The 21,779-nt window shown below is 34.4% G+C and overlaps 1 protein-coding gene and 1 pseudogene across 1 annotated transcript in view; one reads left to right on the top strand and one right to left on the bottom strand.

The window, feature by feature from the left end:
• Kcnd2 (potassium voltage-gated channel subfamily D member 2) overlaps positions 1 to 21,779 on the top strand; it is a 535,819-nt gene that overhangs the window by 349,487 nt on the left and 164,553 nt on the right. The gene's annotated exons all lie outside the window — the stretch shown is intronic.
• LOC147829631 (U2 spliceosomal RNA) lies at positions 2,857 to 2,931 on the bottom strand (annotated as a pseudogene).

Below are 21,779 nucleotides of genomic sequence, written 5' to 3'. Positions count from 1 at the left end.
ATTTAATGATGAAAATAACTTACTGTTCAATAAATTTAATACAGTTAGGTTGCAGCCCCATATTGTACTCTTAGATTATGGTTTCATATAGAGAAGAAACATGGTTCACTGAATTCTCTTTTATGAGATTACCATCATATGATAGTGGTATGTTAAGTCATGCAACTTTCAAACTGTTCCCAAAGGGTTCTTTTGAATCATAATTTACACCACAGTCTTTCAGTTGTTTTATTTCTTTGATACCACTTAGTATTGTTGGTTCCTAGTGGTAGAGGTGTTGTTTTTGCTTGGTTTTATTTTGGTTTTCACTTTATCCAAATAGTTGTTTATATATTTTACTCACTTTTCAATGGATTATTGTTTTTTAATTATTATAAATTGAGAGTTCTTTGTTAATTCTGGATGAAATTCCTTCATTGTATATTCTATTGCAAATATTTTCCCCTAGTCTCTTGCTTGCCTTTTTATTCACTCAATGGTATTTTTTTCAAAGCAAGCATTTTTAATTGCTGCGAACACCAGTTTATATGGTTTTTTTTGTTTATGTTTTTATTCTGTTAATTTATCATGCACTTAGTATTATATTTATAAAATCTCAATGTCTAAGAATTTTCAATCCTTAGATTTTGTTTTAAATGTTTTACATTTTTGTCTAAATTTTTATACTTTTTTTAGATCTCTGGTCTACTGAGGGGTAATCTTTGTATATGATGTTGAATAGGGTTGAGGATCACTATTTTAGAATGAATGTCCAGTTGTGGAAAGACCATTTGTTCTAAAGGTTATCATTTTTTTCCAGAACTCACTTTCATATTTTCATAGAAAATCAACATTTTTTGTGCATTTTTTTCAAAACTCACTATTGGGTTCAATTGATATATTTGTCTGTATTTTGCAACAGTAATTTCTCATGAATACAAGAGTAGATCTATTCCTAGTAGACCTTGAAAGCTTAGTAGATCTTGATAGCTTCATAGTAGATCTTAAAATAAGACAGTGTGTTCTCTGATCTTCCTCTTTCTTTTTTCAAAATCACAAGTATTTTAGCTAGTATTTAGAATTTTAATTTTACTTGCATTTTAGCTATTCGGGATTATTTGGCTATCCAAATATATTTTGGAACAAACTTAATTATTTGTATGAAACTTTTGTGCTAAATTTTTTACCAGAATTGAATTAAATCACTAGACAAGTTTGAATAGAGTTGACATTTTAACAAGTTTAAATGTTAAAACAACATTTTAATAATCCTCCATTTTATGGGTTTAGTATATTTCTGCACTTATTTAGATATTCTTTGGGGGTTTTTCTCCATCACAGTTTTGTGATTATCAGCATGCAAAATCTACTTTTTTGCCAGATTTAAATGAATATTTCATATTTTGGTGCTATTTTAATGGTACAGTTTTTAAATTTCCAATTATTCCTTGGTTGTATATAGAAATAAATTTAATTTTTGTTGATGTTGCATCTTGCTGCCTTGTTAAACTTACTAGTATCTTTTGTGTAGATTATTTGGCATTATGTATGTAGATAATAATCATATCTCTATGAGACAATTTTGTTTCCTTGTTACTGCTCTGTGTGACTTTTTCTTATTTCATTCCATTAGCCTACAATAAAATTATGAATAAGAATGGTTAGAGCATACATTTTTGCCTTATTTCTCATTACAGAGAAAAAGCATTTGATCTTTCACAATTAATTATGACATTAACTCTAGATTTTCTATAGTAGACATCATTTTCCTAGATAAGAAAATTAACTTCTTTTCCTTAACAGTTGAGAATTTTGATCATGGAAGAATGTGAGTTTTATTATTTTGTTTCCTGTGCCCATTGAGATTAATATATGGCTTTTGTTGCCTTCTTTTTTTCTATTGAAACTGGATTTCCTCACTTAAAGAATTTTGGAAGAGTTTCTATTGAATAATCACAGGATCAAATGTTCTTGTCAGAAAGTAGAACCTTTTTTCAGAGGTTCACACATTGTATGTTTGATAAAATCAGACTTCAATTATTCTGTGACACTTCACCCTCCATCTCTGTGTACACAGAAAAGATAGCAAAAAAGCATTCTTACTCTTACTAGATTCTAAAGAAATTCATCCAGATGTTAATTTTTTAATAATTGAGTTCTACCCTTAGAAATTTTAACTTTAGAGTATTAAAATTAATATGGTCCTGTCAACTCTTAGAATTACTAGATGTGTAAAATATTCAAATGTATCTCATTGGAATAAGCTCTATGGAAATCTAACTTTCTTGAGCAGAATATTAAGACTGTCACACTTCCAAAAGGACCTAAAACTTCATTAGTCTTTAGTATCAAATAATCAATTAAATATTCCATCAAAAGAAAATCAGTAGGCTATGAAAGTAAACTATAAGTTGATTTTTCCAAATAGATGGGACTGACAATGATGTATCAAATTATCAAATCAGCATCACCGTTTATTACACTAAGACATCATTGTCATCACTTATTAGAGATTTGAGGACATTATAAATTTCCTTTTTCTCTAACTCTAAATAACTTACATAATTTTCAAAAGTTGGTATGTTACTCAGTCATGCAAAATATCTTAATAGAGCTTATATATTCTCAGTGAGTGTTAGCTGCGCTATTATATAAATCAATGAATCATTAAGTCATGTATCATTTTGATTTACTAACAAAACTTATAAATACCCCATTATGTATAATTCCCTAATTGACCCAATTTTATTTGTTTTTGTATTTGTATATTTTTACTAAGATTAACTTTTTAACTGATAAATCAAATAAGCATATTTTTAGTAACTATATTCAATCAGTAAGCACTTAACACTTTTTTTTCCTGTACAAACCCTTGTGCTAGGTTCTAACAATAACAAAGTGAATGTATCTGCTATTCTACACTTGATCTTAGCCAAAAGGCCGAGAAGCGATTGTATGTGCTATTCTAGTGATTGAATTGGATGTATAAATGAGCTATACTATTGTAAATCCCTTTCCAGTTGGGACCACGTTGTATTTACTCACACTTCTGGTCATTGTATTAAAACAATGAGTGCCATACAGCAGGCACCAAAATGCCTGTGCTGCAGTCATAGAGCTCTTGTGGAGGAGACACAGAGAACCCAATGATGAGTTCTTCCTAAGGAGGTTTATTCAGAGAATATGACATTTGAATGGAATCTCACAGGCAAAGAGAAAGGAAGAAAGAAGGAGGGAGGAAGAGAAGGAAATTAAAGAAGGGAAGGGAAAGCCAGGACAAGAGAGAGCAAAGGAAGGAAGAAAGGGCAGGCAAGGAAGGAGGAAGAGGGAGAGGGAGAGGGAAGGAAGGAAGGAAAGAAGGAAGGAAGGAAGGAAGGAAGGAAGGAATAAGAGAGCTAAATAGATGATAGATGATAGATAGATAGATAGACTGATTGGTTTTTAAAAGCACAAAGTGTATTCAAAGTAAGGACATTTTTATACTGGATGAAACAGTTTCCAAGACACAGCTACCTACCATGTGAAATAATGGTTGCACAAACTGGTTATTGCTAACAAGAGCTCCTCTATGGAGAGGAAATGAAAATTTAACCTCTTGCTTAGGATCCACTTCTCCACAAGGTATGTAGATAGCAGCTAAAATCTAATTGTAAGTTATATTATTTTGCATACAATATAACATAGTAGCTAGCAAAATAATTCTAGAGTTGTATGTTGCGACAGCTCTTACCCGCAATGACACACTGACCAATCCATGCTGCGTTCTCCCATTTAAAATTCTCCCTGCAATTGTCCACTTAAAGCATCAAAGCTCCTCACCAACATTGAACCATAATGTTCCTTAGAATAGATAACTGTTTCTTGCTTAGTTAATTTATAGGCCACCCCTGCTCACATGTGAGACCAATATAGAATTTCATTCAGTGTTTTACAATTTGATCAGCTTGAAGACATGGAGAGGGAAATCTTCAAATATAAAGCCAACTAGTAAAGATAAGAGAAAATAAATTAGGACCTTCAGCAGCAGGCAGCATTAGTTATTGCTCTTTCCTACATTCTGAACAAAAGCTGCAGCGCTCCATGCAGACTGACAGAATGATTGCCTCTATTTCAAGCCTTTGTAGTATAGATGTAAATAATAAAGTGACATAAATGGCATTAAGGGAAAACTTCAACATCTACATTTATCCAATTTCCTTATTTTAGGGAATTTGTGTGTGTTTAATGTATTAGTATGAAAAATGCTTGGTTTGAATGATCATCTAAGTGTGGCAAAATCCTGAAACTGAGGTACATTTTTCTCCTTATTTTCTTCTTGGTTATCCTACTCCAGCTGCATGGGCTTCCAGCAATTATCTATTTCATTTGTTTGGACAGAGATGAATAACCTCCAGTATTCCATGACCCAATCTCAGCATTGGGAAAGATACTGACCAAGGAAAGAATCTATGCCAGTAATAGGGATGAAGACGCCTCTTTCAGTGATAACAATAAAGTGAAATGCTCTATAGTCTTTGGAATTTTTATTAAAATTATAGTGTGAGGTTATAATCTAAAATATTCAGGAGAAATACTAAGAAAATCCTTTTTTTAAATGTATTTTGCCTCAAAAACACCCAAACAAACAAAATGCCTCAATCTCTTAAGAAATAGATATCCAAAATTCAGAAAGAAATCCACTGAAAGTATTACATACCTAACCACTTTTTTTCTCCTTTTGATTCTATAGAAACATTTTAAACACCCTTGAAATAAAGTAGAAAATATAAGAATAAAGACTCATATACAGAAGTAGTTTGTGAAAGTAAATATTGCTCTCAGAAATCTATTGAAATGTTGTCTTCTACTTCTGGAACAAAGATGAAAAGTAATTCAACACAAATTCTGTGACAAATTCTATTATTAAGTGAGAGAAATACTTTAATACAGCATGTTATAGTTTTTTATCTAGTCATCGCCCCAATGCCTTATGCAGTCATAGGTGTGGCTTTGGGGAGGTGATTGGATCATGAGGGGGTGATACTCAGCAGTGGGCTAGAGGTGGGCCACTGGGGGCATGGCCTGCAGGGTATATCTCCCTCCTTTTCTCTTATTCTCTCTCTGCTTCCTGCCACCATGCCATGAGATATTTCTCTTCTGCCATGCTGTCCTTCCCTGGAGCCAGCTGCCTATGGACTGAAATGTCTACAAACTGTGAGCCAAAACAAACCTCTCCTTTAACATGTGAGTGTTGGGTATTGTGCCTCAGTGATGAGACAGTGACTAAGACACAACACAAAAGTTCCTGGAAAAAATATAACTTATGTACTCTGTATGTGGAGCCTGCTGTAGTAGAATAACACTACATGTGCAATTTAAAATCTACCCTATCTCACTCTGTTCACAAATGTTATGGTTTCGATCTAAAATGTCCTCCAAAATTCTCATATGATCAAGGTGGGGGTTTTGGAAGGTGACTAGATCATGGGGACACTATATGCTGTATTTATCAGTGGATTCATCCATTGATAAGTTAACAGTTGAATATGCTGTTAGGAGGTGGAACCTAGTTGGAGGAAGAGTGTCACTGGGGGTGTGACCTGGAAAGGTATGTTCTTTTATATTCTTAAAGGTATATTCTTAAGCTCCTTCCCATTTTTCTGCTTCCTGACTGCCATCTCTTGAACAGCTTACCTTGCATGCTGCTGTTTCTGTCTTGGAGCTAGCCAACAGTGAACTGAACCCACTGAAACTATGAGCCAAAATCAAACTCTCCTCCTTTAAGTTGTTAGTATCTCACATGTTTTGACTCAGAAATGGGCAAGTGACTTATACAATATGGGACCTATTAGAAGTCATTTCAAATTTCAATGGTTAATCTCTTCATTTATGAAATTAAATTATAATAGAAACTAACTTCTTATTTTATGAATGGTTATGAAATTAAAATATAATACTAAGTGTGGAAATAACATCACTCCTCAACCTGGTAAATGTTTGTCATGAGTGCCCTTTCTAAAGAACAATTTCTCAAATCTCTCAAGTGAACTTCACTTGTGGTGAATCACACTCCAAATCCAAATCACACTAAGAATTCAGCCTTTCAGCTTTTCTGAGAAATAGGTAGGCATGGTATTAAATTCTGGCTGCACTCATACATTGTGTACAAAGTTGGGGCTAGGGCTAGTGCCCAGCCCCATTTTTATATACATTATCTATTTTTCAATATTGTGGTAAGCAGGATGGTGCAATAGAAAGAGCGAGGGATCAGTATATAAGCAGAAGTGTACATCTTGGCTTCACACTATGAATCTCTGGCTTTGACCACCTCCTATGAATCTCTGGGTACATCCAGGCATCATATCTTGGCCTTTTCTAGACTTACCACAAATCTCAGTATCAAAAGTTTTGGGATTTGGATGTGGGTCAGTAGTGAAGTGCTGGACTAGCACACATGAAGCATTGGGATCAAACCCCAGCACTGCCAAAAAAATGTTTACAACATTCTTACCATACTAATTTTTACCTCTGCTGGTAAAGTTGGCATTGAAAATTCAGCTCTAGGTAATAAGAAATGCAATTTAAATCTTACCCTTCATTGCAATTTAAAATACAATAATTTAGTGGGAAGTTTGTGTAATATATAGGCTTTATAATTAAATAAGCTTGAATCAACCTAAATCTTACCATTTGTTTCCTATAATGCGTCCTTTAGTTTATTAAGCTTTGGTTTCTTTAGCTATGAAATAGTAGTGATCCCTTGAGTCATACCCTATAGGATCATAGAGGAATTCAATGTAATTTAAAACTGACAGTGAAGGACTCACATATTTAATGAATTCTAAAATATTAGTGATTGTATTTCTCTTTTTTTCTTTAAGTGAACCTGAATGAGGGAGTCCTACCTTTCTAGTCCTTTTGCCATGGTAATTTTAAAGTAGGGTAGTGTTTCTTCTTTTAGAAAATTCAGTTTATATTTCAGTGTTCTTTGTAGCAATTAAAATGGAAACAGGTGTTCCTGTAGTGTCTTGCCTTGAATATGCAAAAGTTTGATTTATTTTTCTTTATATAATTATCTGTAATCATTGTGGAAAACAGACTGAATATTTTTCAATGCTGTGTTAAGAGTAGAATGGAAAATGTCTTTTTATAATGCATCATCTTTCATATAAAAATTATAGAAAGAAAAACATTCATAAATGTGATCTCTTAACTTTTTAGTATGACTTTAATGTACATAGAATATTCTACCAATTATTCATGTGAGAAAATTGTGTTGTAGATTATTTATACTTTATCTAATTGTAGTTTTCTTCTTTCCTAATATGCAAGCAATTTTTGGAATAAAAATAATGCAATTTTTATTTTCTACATCTTTAAAAATTATTATCTCTGAACAATGTATTTTCAAGATCTTTTCACACTAGTATATGTAGTTCCATAGCAATGGTTCTCAGCGTTATTTTGACCACTATGACATTTGGCAATGCCTGTAGACAATTGCGCAACCTGACAACTGTCTAAATCCCGAAAGCCTTCATTGTGTTGTAAAAACACCTAATATTCCTTAGCAGTTACTTTCTACTCTTCTTTCTCTTAGTCTTTGGAAAACACCACTTAATTTCTGTCTCTCTATATTTGCCTACTCTGAGCATTTTATATAGAGTCATACCATATGTACCTTTTTGTATTTATGATCTTTCACCTAGAATAATGTTTTCAAGGTTAATCCATGATGTAGCATATATTAATGCATCATTCATTATATGGCTTAATAATATTCCATTGTACAGATATACAGCACTTTGTTTACCTATATAACAATTAATAGACATTCGAGTTATTCTGTTTTGAGACTATTAAGGTAAATTTTGCTATTTACATTCAGTATAAGATTTTGTGAGAAAATATGTTCAGTTCTCATCAGTATATACAATATCTAAGAGAAAAACTGATGGGACACGTCATAACTCAATATTAACTTTTTAATGGACAGCCAAATTGTTTTCCAAATGCATTGTACATTTTACATTCCCATTAATATTGTGTGTTTTTTCCAATTCCACACATTCTAACATTTACTATTGTCTCTCTTTTCATTATTGTCTTCCTAGTAGGTGTGAAGTGATATCTAGTAGTTTTTACATTTTCCTTTAGTTGAATGTTATTAAACATCTTTAACATGCTTTTTGGCCATTTGTGTATCTTCCTTGGAGAAATGTCTATTCAAATCCTTTGCTAATTTGAAATTGGGTTATTTGTATTTACATGGCTGAATCATAAGAGTTCTCTGTATATTCTAGATACATATCCCTTATCAAAAACATTATTTCCAAATATTTTCTCTAATTCCATCAGCTAACTTTTCACTTCTTTGCCAGTGTCCTTTGAAGTACATAATTTTTTTTTGTACCAGGGATCGAACTCAGGACCTTGAAGTTGTGAGGCAGGCGCAATGCCACTGAGCTAAATCCCCAGCTCCATAATTTTTAACTTTGATAGAGTCTAGTTTACCAATCTTTTTTCTTATTATGTTTTTGGTGTTGTATCTAAAAAAACCATTGTATAGACTAAGATCATGAACACTTTAACCTATATTATCTTCTATTCATTTTAGAGTTTCAATTCTTACATAGAATTTTGATTCACATTGAATTAGATTTTATATGTAGTGCACAGAAGAGATCCAATTTCATTCTTCTTTTCCATATGAATCCACCTTTCTCACAGCTGTGCTTTCACCAATGAATTGTTGTTATACCCTTGCCAAAATTCAGTTTTTACTATTAATGTAAAGGTTTATTTCTGAACTTTTGATTTTTTCCACTAATCTACATCTAATCTTTATGCCAGTACCATATGCCTTGCTTACTACAGATTTGTATAATTTTGTAATTGGAAAGTGAGAATCCTCCAACTTGGCTTTTGATTTTCAAGATTGCTCTTAGTTTTTTTTTATTTCCATATAAATTTTAGGGTCAGCTTGTGAAATTCTAGAAAGAAGTCAAATGGGATTTGTATAAGGTTTATATTGAATCTGTAGATTGACTCAGGTAGTATTTCTATTTTAATAATACTGAGTCTTCCAACCCAAAGACAGATGATTTTCCATTCACTTAGGTCGCTGATTTCTTTCTATGATCATTTATAGTTCCAAGTATACAAGTCTTGTACTTCTGTTGTTGAATTTATTCTTAAATATTTTATGTTTGAAGCTATTATAAATATGTTTTCTTAATTTTATTTTCAGGATGTTTATTGCATAGATATAGAAATATAATTTATTTTACTCAGTGATCTTATTTCCTACACTAATACTCAACTCATTTATTGACTTTAAAAGTTATGTGTGTGTTTCTTAACATTGTCTAGACATTCAATGGTGTCATCTATGAATAGAGATAGTACTAATTCTTCCTTTCCAATATGAGTGATTGTTGTTTCTTTTTCTTATCCAGTTCCCCTGGTTAGAAATTCATGTAACATGTTGAATAGAATGATAAGGTAGGCATCACTGTCTTTTTCTGATCTCAGGATAACCTCACAGTGTTTCACCACTAAGGATGCCATCAGCTGTGGGTTTCTTACTGGGTTCTTCTATCAAGTTGAATGTGTTCTCTTCTCATCCTTGTTTGATGGGCTTTACCCTGAAAAAGTACAAAGAAGTTAGGATGTATGTTCCAGACAGCATGAAGTAGACTATGCCATATGCAAGATAAAGAGCATTTTAGAAAAGAGAAATAGTAGGCATGATGGCATGGACCTTAAGAGAACACTGGTCCTAATTGGCAAAAGGATGAGCTTTCTGTCACTGTGACAAAATGCCTTAGTTAAACAACTTGAAAGAGGAGAAGATTTATTTTGGCTCATGGTTGCAGACATTAAGCCCATAGTTACTAGATTTTGTTGCTTTGGGCCTGGGCTGATGCAGAACATCATGGCAGTGAGTGAATGGTGGAGGAATGACAAGCAGGAAGAAAGAAAGAGAGAAGAGAGAAAGGCTAGGGTTGCAGTTTTACTTTCAGAAAGGGCATGCCTTCAGAGACGTGGCTTTCTTCCATAGGCCCCACTTCCTAGACGTTCCATCACCTCTCTCTTTGCCACCGTGGGAACTAATCTTTCAACACATGGGCCTTTGGGGGACATTCCAGATCTCAAACTACAGCAGGGAAGTAGATCTATTTGGCTGTAGCTTACACTATCAAAGAGATAGTATTTAGTTTTGTGTAGGTACTATACAGCCATAGAAGATTATGTGATTAGACCTATACCCTAGAAAAATTAATCTTTATATATACATATATATGATTGTCAACTTGATTGGATTAATAGACTACTAGAGAGGTGATTAGATCGTGAGGGCACTGAACTTATCAATGGGTTAACTCATTGATAAGTTTATAGGTAAGTGGGCCATTAGGAGGTGAAACCTATTTGGAGGCAGTATGTTGAGGGGGCATCACCTTAGGGGCTAAATCCAGTCCTGGATCATTTCAGGTGCCCTGGTTCTTTTCAACCAATTCTGCTTCCCATTGTCCATGAGCTCAGCATCTTTCTCTACCATGCTGTTCTGCCATTATGTTTGATTTAGAGCCTGCTAACTATAGACTGAAACCTCGGGATAAGATAAACCTCTCCTCCCTTAAATTATGGGTATAAGGTATTTTGTTTCAGCAATGGGAATGCTGACCAATACATTATATGTGCATAAATATTGGAGAAATTTAAGTGAACCTTTTACATAAACCAGTAATAAAATAAAAGGAGTTTAAAAATATGGAAAATCATAAATTACAACCCAAACTATCATAGAGTGCAGGATGAAGAGAAGGTGGTGGGACAAGCTTCCTAAAACTTACTTGTTTTAGATTCACTGATGCTCTGGTTTGGATATGGTTTTAGTGTGTCCTCCAAATCTTCGGGTGATGGAAGTTTGATCCCCAGGGTGGCAGTGTGGAGGCGGTGGAATCTCTAAGTAGTGCCATGAAGTGGGAGGTGGTGAGGTCATGAGGGCACTGCCCTCCGAAAAGAATAGGGTTGGTCTCCAGGTGTGCAGAATTAGAAGGCAATCATAGAAACATTTTAGGAATGGGAAATCAGATATCCCTCCTTGATAACCAAAAAGATCACAGGGCTAGAATCAACTATTTTTGTGAAGCTACTGGGCTTATCCACCCCTATTCCAAAAAGAAGTGACAAAAGAGAATCTTCTGGACTAGTGTCTCTAATATGCTCATGAGTCATGAGGGTCTCAAATGCAAGTTGCTATGTGGGGTTTTCCAAGTTTTTATGAAATGCCTGTATTATTCATTTGCAGACTGTGCTTGAGGGACAAGGCCCTAGAGGAAACAAATCAATTACTAACCCTGAGATGAACACAGAATAGATATACTATGCAATCATTATTCATGTGGAAACTAATTACTTGTAGAGCTTTGTATGATTATTCCACAGTTATATCATTTTTAAGGAAGCAGCATTCTTTCTTTTTTAGAGTACCTATTTTCACACTAAAGAGGAACATTAACAGGGTGCTGCTCATCTGCTCACCTTGCTTTTTATTGCCTGGTTATGTAGATAAATGTGCATTTTCAGGATTCTAAATTCAGCCTGTGCTTTTGTTCACTTCACCCACTCAACCTTGTTCTTAGAACAACTGCTGCTTTGCATCTACCAAAAGCCACTTCTAACGTTAGCTCTGAAAACTCTCATTTTGCCATCCCAATGATATCACATACCATCTAACTTTGACCTCTCTTATTAAGAAAGGATAATTGCTTACAAAATCTAGTGTCCCATTGCCTACAGCCACACTCTTTAAGCACCAAACTGGGCCACCTAGTGACACTTGGTAAAATAAAAGAGGACCTTGATGCCTGATTTCTAGGTTCCTGACTGCATTGGCATTGAATAAATTCCAAGCAGTTTGCAGATATTGTTTAATTACTGCACACCTTATTTGCTGCTGTATCTTTTTGTGCCTTTCTGAAATGCGAAGCCACAAATATTTTCCCTGTAGATTCAAAAATTCTTATTCAGAAACTGAATCTTTAAAAATGTTCTAGTGATGACTTTTCAAAGATACTTGACCAGGGGCCAGGGATTTAGCTCAGTGGTTCCACTGCCTGCCTTGCAAGCGCAAGGTCCTGAGTTTGATCCCTGGTACCAAAAAAAAAAAAAAAAAAAAAACTTGACCAGGCCCAGCCATGGAAGATTTGTGATTTAGTGCCCTACATCATCAGGAGGTGCAGGTTAGCACAGAAATGAACTTTTGCAATCTGGATGTGAGTAGATTTTATGATTTTTAGGTTAGAGTTGAGGTGAAGACTGGAGAAGATTGTTCTTAAAACTCTAGTTTGTGTCCAGAAAATCCTGATTGAATTGGAAAGATTTGAAAGGAACACATTGTACATGATACAGAGACTAAAACTTCAGCAATACCAATAAAAAAGATTTCATTTTCTGTTCTCTACAATAAAGTGCAAAATGAACTTCGCTCCAAGTTGAGTCTCTTGATAGAATGACTTTTAAGACATCCTTTTAATGATATTTAAAATATTCAAGGTTAAAAAAACCCAGAATTGTCACAGGCTCTTGCTTGTGCTTCTCTATAAAAACCACCAGCAGTGTTAGAAGAAAAATGGATGTTTCATAGGAAAAAAATCTCTGGCCCATGGGGCTTAAACTCCACAGGTAGTGCTCTGCAGTAATAGCTCTATTGAGGTTTTTGTTACCAGAAAAAAAGTATATTTAAGAACAATCATTCTAGATCTCCAAACTCTATAATATACCTCATCCCAAATAAATTCAGAGACTTGTTCTTACAGCTTTCCCAATCCACCCTACAGAACCTGTAGTCGATAGTGCTTTCTACCCAAGATATGTCTTTTGTGAATTGCTTACTACTAATGAGAACACAGAGAGCCATTGCACTATTGCTAATTTGTCCCTGAATTTGTATAGGAGAGGCTGGTAAACAACTCCAGTTGAACTTGAACAGGCAACTATCTCTGAATAAAACACCGTAACAGGCTTTTAAAATCCCTTTGCCGACCCATTTAAACTTATAGTTCATGAAATAAAAGAGTTAATGTTGTGCTTTGGTTCCATAGCTCTGTCTCTCCACAACACTTTCGTTTTATATGCAGTAGTGTTTCCCATTAAATAAAGTAATTAAGAAGCATTCAGCAGTGAAGGAAATAACACATACGGTGTGCTGTTAAAGTACTAAATAAATGATGAAGGAATATGTTGACAAGTAAAAACAATTCTGTGTATTTTACTGCATTTAATGAGACATGCCTATTTGTTTTACAAATATTTTCACATTATTTTTCAGATATGTTTTTCTCTTTTATAATACTGCTTTGAATAAACAGACTATTGACTGCAAATATGATGCAAATATCCATAATTCAGTAGCAAGCCATAAGTCCTAAGAAAAGTATTTATTTCAACTACAAAGTTTAGAGCCTAAAACAATAAGGTGCTACTTATTGTGTACTTAATGATTTCTGGTTATCAACCTGTATGATTTTTGTTCTACCAAGAAAATTGAAAATTTGTGAGTGTTATAATTAAATGCATCTCATCTAGCTACTTTTTAAAGCATTTTTAGAAAGATGTTAAAATAATTTAACTTTCCATTCATTAATTAGGAAAGGACCGCATGTGACTCCCAGACCTTATTTCATTAATCATTTTATAAATTCAAATTGTAAAATAGAAGAAATTCCTCATGAACTGCCTATTATAGAATAGTGTATGAATGAATCCAAGAGAGGCACAAAGACAGCCATAGAAACTGAGATAGGTGTTCAGGACTCTGCTCAGGGGAAACTTGTATCTTTAGCTTAATTTCAGTTTTTATTTTCATGATATGATCTGAGAGATGCCTACAGCTATTACACAGTGATTCAGAAAAATAGCACACTATAGAATTTCAAAAGGTCAGTTGGCTAACTCCTTGCCTGCAGATAGCTGTATAACTACAACTTCAAGAAAGAGGGTTGTATAATATACAGAAATAAAAATAGTTATAATTCAGCATTTGGGGTTTTTTTTCCTCCAGAATGAACAAATTCCTAATCTTTTAATTGCCCCTGGCATTATACTATTACATAGACTCATCCCTGAAGTACGGGGGGAGTCTGGCTGGAGAGGCAGGTCCTTTTTTTTTCCTTATGAGGTGCTTTGTCATTTTTCAGGAGTAGAATTACAGTATTCTCTATACGTTCTTGATTATTAAAATTTCTAAACAACAGCTCCTACACTCCTACAAAGACATGAACCAAAGTCAAATTCCACATTTCATATGGCAGCACATTTGTATATTAACTATTTTGGTTAAAGCTCTAAGATTGTTTAGATAAAATTAACAAATATATGCTCTGATTGTTGTTGGAAAGCAAAGTTTATCTGTATATAAAATGTTTAGATAAATAGGTCTTTAATAAAGCATTTTAAAATTTATTGGAATACTTAGGGTAGATTAGGTTTCAAGCTCAATACCTGGAACACTTAGCAGAAAAAGAATCAATCAAATGAATCATTCTAGGGTTCGCTTGATTTGACCTAAGCTTTCCATCAGCTACAATGAAGTCTACAGAACTAAAAATCTGTCTCATGTAGTTTTATTTGTAGTTGTGGACCTCAGCTGCTTCATTCAATTTCATTGTCAATAATCTTCTAGATTTCATCTCCCAACACCCCCTCCTCTTAGACATATATTTCTTTCCTGCTTACATGTCTGTGTTCTCCACCTAAACACAATTAAACCAATTATACTGCAATACGCATGAGGTTGAATCTTCATTTACTATCCTGCTGTGTGCCAAAAGATATTCAGTATTGCAGGATAAGTATGGTACAAAGTTTGTGTTAATCTTTTTTCAAAACTTACATAATTATAAATGCTACCTTGTATTAAAATGAACAAGGATACCTTACAGAGTAAAATGCAACATTTGCATAATTTTTAGAATAAAACAGGAGACTTCAAAGAAATTTCTAGAAAGAAATATTTACCATTTTCTTCCTAAGGACAGTAGAAAAATTTGATAAGTACTAGGCTTATTATGTTATCCCATGAGCTTTTATTTTCAAACAACATATACTAACAATTTAAATACATTTATCATAAACTCAAAGGATTTGGAATAAGGTATGTTAAATAATCTAAGCCAGGCTATCTATTGAGGGAGAAATGGAGGCCCTGAAAATTTGAGTGGTGCTTTTTTAATCAAGATAATACAACTACATAGCTGCAATAATAATGTATGCATTTATAACCTTGACTCAAATTCCTCTCCTTCCAATTACAGTACAATATTTGTTGTTCTTTGTTTTTGCTTCAGAAACCAGTGAATATAGGTGGACTTAACAGAACTGAGTGATAGAATACAGCTTTACACTGATAGTCAATCTTTTATGAACAGAATGTGGGTTGTCAGATGCTTTGTAAACCCCATGGCTCAGTTTCTAAAGGCCAAATGGTCTAATTATAAGACATTTCTATGTATAAAATGTTCACTAGCCTAGCCCAGGAAGATAATATTACTGAAAAGGTCAAATGTACTACTCTTTAAAAGAACAAATATATAACAAGAAACATTTTTCCTTCCAAGTCTGTGTGCCCTTAGTCCTTCTGGAGGCTGACACTTGTTCTAACTTTCCTGGGGTGCATCCTTATTTGATAAGGGGCAACCCCATCTCAGAGTGACCTAAAGCACTGCTTCCTTCCTATAGACAAGTTTGTCCCTGTGTTGTTTATTGCTATTTTCTTCATCATTTCTTTTGTAAATCCTGCCTATGCTAACTAGAATTCAGTTCTCTATAAATCGCCTTCTGAAGTTCACTGATATTGTGTGAGAAAATAATAGAAAAAAAATAAAACATAGTAAGTAATTTGTTCCCAGGGCTTATTTTCCTACTAGTATAGTTTTATTGTATGATCATTAAACTGTATCATATTACATGGGCTTCTCTTCTAACAGAATCATTTCTAACTCCCAAGACTGAAACCTTTGCCTTGAAGCTAATTGATGTTCAATCATTACATGTTAAAAATGAGTAGAACTGCTTTGACCCCTAAGTTTCAGGGAGTTCATATTTCATGAAATTTGGTCCTGTCTCAATGAGGTAGGTTGAGTTTTTCAAAGATTTGAAGTAAATACACTTTAAGGGCTAATCATGAGAAATTACCAGGATGGCATTATATTATGTAGCAAGTTAATTCCATAGATCAACATAGATATAAAATGGGGTTCGTTATTGCTGAGCAAATGTGACAGAATGGAAATAATTCAGATAATCTTAGAGGTTTTGAATGTCACTCATCAAAGTAATTCTGACTTTATTTTTTAGGTTTGAGGAAACATAAATAGTGTGGAGGGAAAAATGATAATAAACTCCAATTCATTGTAAAGATGAACTTGGTGACAGAAAAAGAGTGGGGAGGCAGTAACAGGGCAGGAATATGGTGGCAGAGCCTTTACACTCCTCTAGATAAGAAACAGTAACACTCATTCTACAAATGTCTTAATATCCAATATGTGCTAGATTCTGTTTGGTTATATAATGATAAAAATAGTCTAATAGCGATTTATGACCTCCTGAGGTTTACTTTCTGTTACTAATGGATAGACATAAGAAGAAAATCTTGAAACGCGAATATGTTACTCAGCTTTTCAATGCTGTGATAAAATACCTGAGAAAAATCAACTTAGAGGTTGAAAGTTTTATTTTGACTCACAATTTCAGAGGTTTCTGTTCATGGCTGCCAGGCTCCATTACTTTGAGCCACGGGAGAAGCAGAACATCATGGTGGAAGGGCACAGTAGAGGAAAGTTGTTCTGGCAGCCAGGAACCAGAGAGAAAGAGACAGCATGCACTAGTGAGATTCCTTCTCTGCTTCTGTTCCACCTGGGACCTCAGCCTCAGGATGGAGCCACCTGCATTCAGGGCAAATCTCCTCCCTCAGTTTTCTGCCCCATGTGATACCTGCAGGGATGCCCAGACATGCCCAGAAGGGTGCTTAACTAATTTTTAAAAAAATTGTTTATGTTTTATTTTTTATTAGTATGGGTTTGCAGTACATAATATTAACATTTATCATGGAGTGATGCTACATGTATAACACATTTTAATTAGTTTATTCCTCTTCCCCTCCCTCCATTTCTTGGTCCTCTTCCCATTTGCAGAGGAAGTGTCTCCATGTTTCCTATTATCTTTTACTTTGCTCTTTAAATTATTTGTACTTTGAGTTTCTCATAAAAGAGATACCATGTGATAGTTATGCTTGAATGTCTGATTTATTTTACTTAATACTATGTTCTCAAGCTACATCAATTTTCCTACAGATAACTCAAATTTACCTCTCTTTGTGGCAGAGCAGTACTCCATTGTGTATAAATACCTAATTTCCCATATTTTTTAATCTGATCAAGTTGACAGTCAAGATTAAAGGCCACAGCCAGGAAGAAAATAAGCAGGATAGAAGCTATGCTAAGAGAATATGCTTTAAAATGATGTGGTGAACAATGGGCTGTCCAAAAATTTGATATTTTGGTTAATATGAAGAGTGGGACTCTAAAAAAAATAAATTGGAAAACGTTATTCAGAGAGGAGGGAAAAAAAGCTTTGCTTGATTAAAAACCTAAAGAACACCAGCATAGATAAGAGTAGAGAAAAAAATAGGGAAAGTAGAAGACAGGGTGAATCATTTAAGGCCATAGAAAATATGACAAAGACTTTGGATTATAGTTCAGGCGAAATACACTTCAATATAAGTGATCCTTGCAAGGTTGCCTCAGCTCAGATTTACCTATTAAGAGGGTTCCTTTTGCTGCTGAAATGGTTAACAGAAAGGAGATAAAGAGGTTAGGAAGTAAGTGATATAACAATCTGAAATAGGTTCATAAAAATAGACATGAAAAGCAATATCTTGATTTAACATTTCTTTTAGGTAAGTTGTTGATGAATCAGAGTCATATGGTTAGATGAATGAGGTTGTCCCAGATTTCTGGCTTCAGCAACTGGGTGTATTTTTTGAAAAGACAAAGAAGTAAAAGGACAGATATAGGATTGTATTTTGACCATATTATGCTTCCTATGTCTAGAAACACCTATACCCCAAGGGTACAATCATTTCTCTCCAGTTGGAGAGCACCAAGAGATCTAGAGGTGTCATCCTACTCTCTGAGTTGGCAGAGCCTCATCCAAACTTATGCCCAAACTTTCCTCTCTTATCCGCATAGCAGATAAGATGCAGAGGCTCACTGGGAGACCCTCCGGAAGTGTAGACACTATTTGTACAGGAACTTTTGGTTATTGTTACATGTTTTATAATGTTATGTTGCTATAGCAGAAAAATTACCGACATTATCAGAACATACAAAGTCTGCTGAAAAAAGTATATATCAGCAAAAGAAAAACTTGTATAAATATTTTAATACTAAATTTATTGAAATATCATGAGATTAATACAAGTTATCTTTGGCCTCTGCAATTACAGAAGGTGCTCAAAATGGTGGCCATTAGCTTCCATTTATTAGTATGGTGAACTGCTGAAGTGTGTATACATTTTTGTGACAGACTCTGTATATATCTAAACAAATGCTTTTTCTTCAAAGCATCCCTTCAGGAGCAGACTGTGTATTTTTTCAAGAAGTGCTAGTTTTGTTACTAATCTTTCTGTGACTTTCTTTTGGAATTACTTTCAGAGCTTATTGACTATTATTCAATGAGGACAAGTCTTCTCGGAAGATTAATTAATTTTCAGTAACAAGCAAATTTCTCTGTAAGCAAAGTATTATGCATAAATTAGGGCTTAAAATTAGGAAAAGGTTATAAAAGTACTAGAAATTGAGTAGACAAATTCTCCCATATGCCTCATAACTTGCAGTAAAGACAATTGAAAAAAAACTATACAATAATTGAAATTAGTTGTAACTGCCCATATTGATCTTCATTTCAATATAAGTTTCACATTTTCTTAAAACCTTAATACTTTTAAATCATACCAGATGCTTTAGAAGATAACTAACTTGAAATCAATTTACTGTTAAATTTACCTACATTCTAAATATTCTTAATAAAAATAGCTGATTTTAGTCATAAATATACTGCAAAGATTATGCAAAACAGAAAAATCAGAATTTAGCCTAACAGGTTGAGCTCTGTTGTGTATTGTAATTCAAGTTAGCCTCAAATGATCCTGTGTAAAGTATTCTTTGTTTTGCTGTAATTCCAAATCTTTATTCTTTATATTGTCAGAGAATTTGACAGCCACAGTGTGAATTCCATGAGTTGCACCCTGACCTGAAGAATTTGATCTTTACTAAAATTACTTAGTAGTAATGAACTCCAGCCCTGAATCACCACAGTGTTTTCTCCATGGTCAAGAAATGCTAACTTCCAAGATAATGCACCTGAGACCAGAGACCTTCCAGGTGACCCAATGTACCATTCATGAACTAAGAATTTCAAAATATGTGAAACATTATACATTGCTAGATTACAAATTTTGAAGCTGCTAAATCAGCCTGTTTTGTTTTGGGGTTTTATCAGTGATTTTTTTTTTTCCTTGCTGTCATGAGACAAAAGATTTCTTGTTGAAACGAGTTACCTTAGATGTGTGCACATATGCATCAGTCAGCTTTTTGTCACTGTGACCAACTACCTCAGAAAAACAATTGAAGAAAGATATAATTTGGCTTGCAGTTTCATAGATTTCAGTTCATGATTGGCTAGATCCATTGGTTTTAGGACTGTACAGAGCAGAAACAATATGGTTAAAGGGCATGGCAAAGGAATGCTTCTCACTTAGTGGCTGCCAAAATAGAGAGAGACAGAAACACAGACAGAGACAGAGGGGGTGAAGAGGCCTGGGAACCAGATAGAGTCCCAGAATCATACTTGCACGATCCATTCCTGTCAGTTAGGCCCAACTCCCTGTTTCCATCACCTCCCAGTAATGTTATCATATTATGATCTCATCAGTGGACTAAAATGCTGATGAAGTTAGAAACTTTGTGATTTGATTACTTCCCCAAAGCCCAGAAGCAACCAGACCTTCAACTCAATGAGCCTTTGGGGGGAACATTGTGGATCCCCACTGTAACAGTACCGACATATGCTTGTGTGCCTGTGTGTGTTAGGTTATAATATATCTTGTATTTATCAAGACAAGTCATACATGAGCATCCTTCAAACTCTAATGCCTAATCTTCTTTTTAGCTTTCCTGTTTCACATCATTTCTTTTATTCTTAGCCTTTTGTGCTTTTAGTTCAACCCTGTTTGCCTGATTTCCCATCTGAGCACAACAGCAACATTTGCCCATACAACTGATCACAGTGGTTAGTCATTTTTTAAAAAGTGAATTAAGCCAACTTAGTGATCCCATTAGTCACTTTATATTAGCCTCACCAGTAATACAAATGTCATGTTCAGAAGACAAGATGTGTGTGCCATCTTCCAGGTGTTGCACACAGATGACTTTATATCCCAGTGTATCTTAAGTTATGCCCTGGGAGCATGTTATACATGAAACACAACAGGCAAGGTGTTTCCAGTAATTCCATTCTTCTGGATAATGTCCAAAATAACAGCTCTCTGCCAAACTCTCTATTGCAGGATGAAGCTTTACAATGAAACTATAATGAATACATGCTCCAGATTTTTGTAATGAAGCTGCTAAAAGCCATTTTAACCACTTCGCTAACTTGAAACCAGAATCAAAATGTGAATCAACTATGAGTCAAGTGTCTCTCCTATAAAATATAATTCCATCACTATATGTAAAATATTTTTATTTGACTTAAAGATACCAAAGACTGTGTTCACAAATGTATAAAACATCTGTAGGTGGTGGGGACATCATCTAAACACTCTTTCCCAGTAACCATTAGTCCAACTGTCTTCTTCCTGAAATGTCTCTTCTATAAGGATCATTTTTCATTAAGTCTGAGTTACATTACAGCTATACTAGCTTTTAGGTTCCTCATTATAAATGTCTTATTTATTATAGAAGATTTCCAATTATTAAATTAATTAACATTGAACACCTTGTTAAAACTTCCATTGGTTCAAACAGAAAACACATAAAATTATTTTAGGGAAAATTCAAGTTTTTATTGTCTTTTTCCTGGTTTATATTTTCTCTAATTACCATATTGGCAGTTTGATTTATACTGAACTAGGAAAGGCCTTTTTAGTTACACTTTAATTTGCTGTAGACTAATTTTATTCAATATCATTTTACTGTATTTGTTTTTGATGTTCTGTGTATTGAACATTTGAAATTTTAGGAAGATTTGCCAGAGGAATTCCAGAAGTTAAAGGTCATTATTTCTTTACTTATTCTTTTTATCAATCTATACCTCATGTATACATTTATTTTAAATGTTTATTGAATTACTAAATTAAGAATGAAATTGTTGACCAGCTTTGCCACGCACCAGCAGAGCCGTTGCAGGCTAACTGCGACCTGCTTTCTCTGGCTTGCTCTGCCAACTTGCGACCAGGACAGGGTGAGGATGCCCCGGGCATGCCCACCAGCCACCAGCTTGGCTGCACAAGGGCAGATCAGTTGCAGGCTGACTGACCTGCTTCCTCTGGCTTGCTTGGCCAACTTGCAACCAGAACAGGGTGAGGACCCCCCGGACATGCCCACCAGACACCAGATGGCCGCACGAGGGCAGAGTGGTTGCAGGCTGACTGCGACCTACTTCCTCCAGCTTGCTCTGCCAACTTGCGACCAGGACAAGAGGCACAGGGGGACATAAAATCCATTGTCCTGAGCTGCAGAAGTGAACAACAG

This window comes from Heterocephalus glaber, unplaced genomic scaffold, assembly GCF_053883595.1.
Source record: "Heterocephalus glaber isolate CG9 unplaced genomic scaffold, H.glaber_assembly_v1.0 deba00000546, whole genome shotgun sequence".
Lineage (NCBI taxonomy): Eukaryota > Metazoa > Chordata > Mammalia > Rodentia > Bathyergidae > Heterocephalus > Heterocephalus glaber.
The sequence above is the reverse complement of the archived record's forward strand: the minus strand, read 5'-3'. Positions and strand labels throughout refer to the sequence as shown.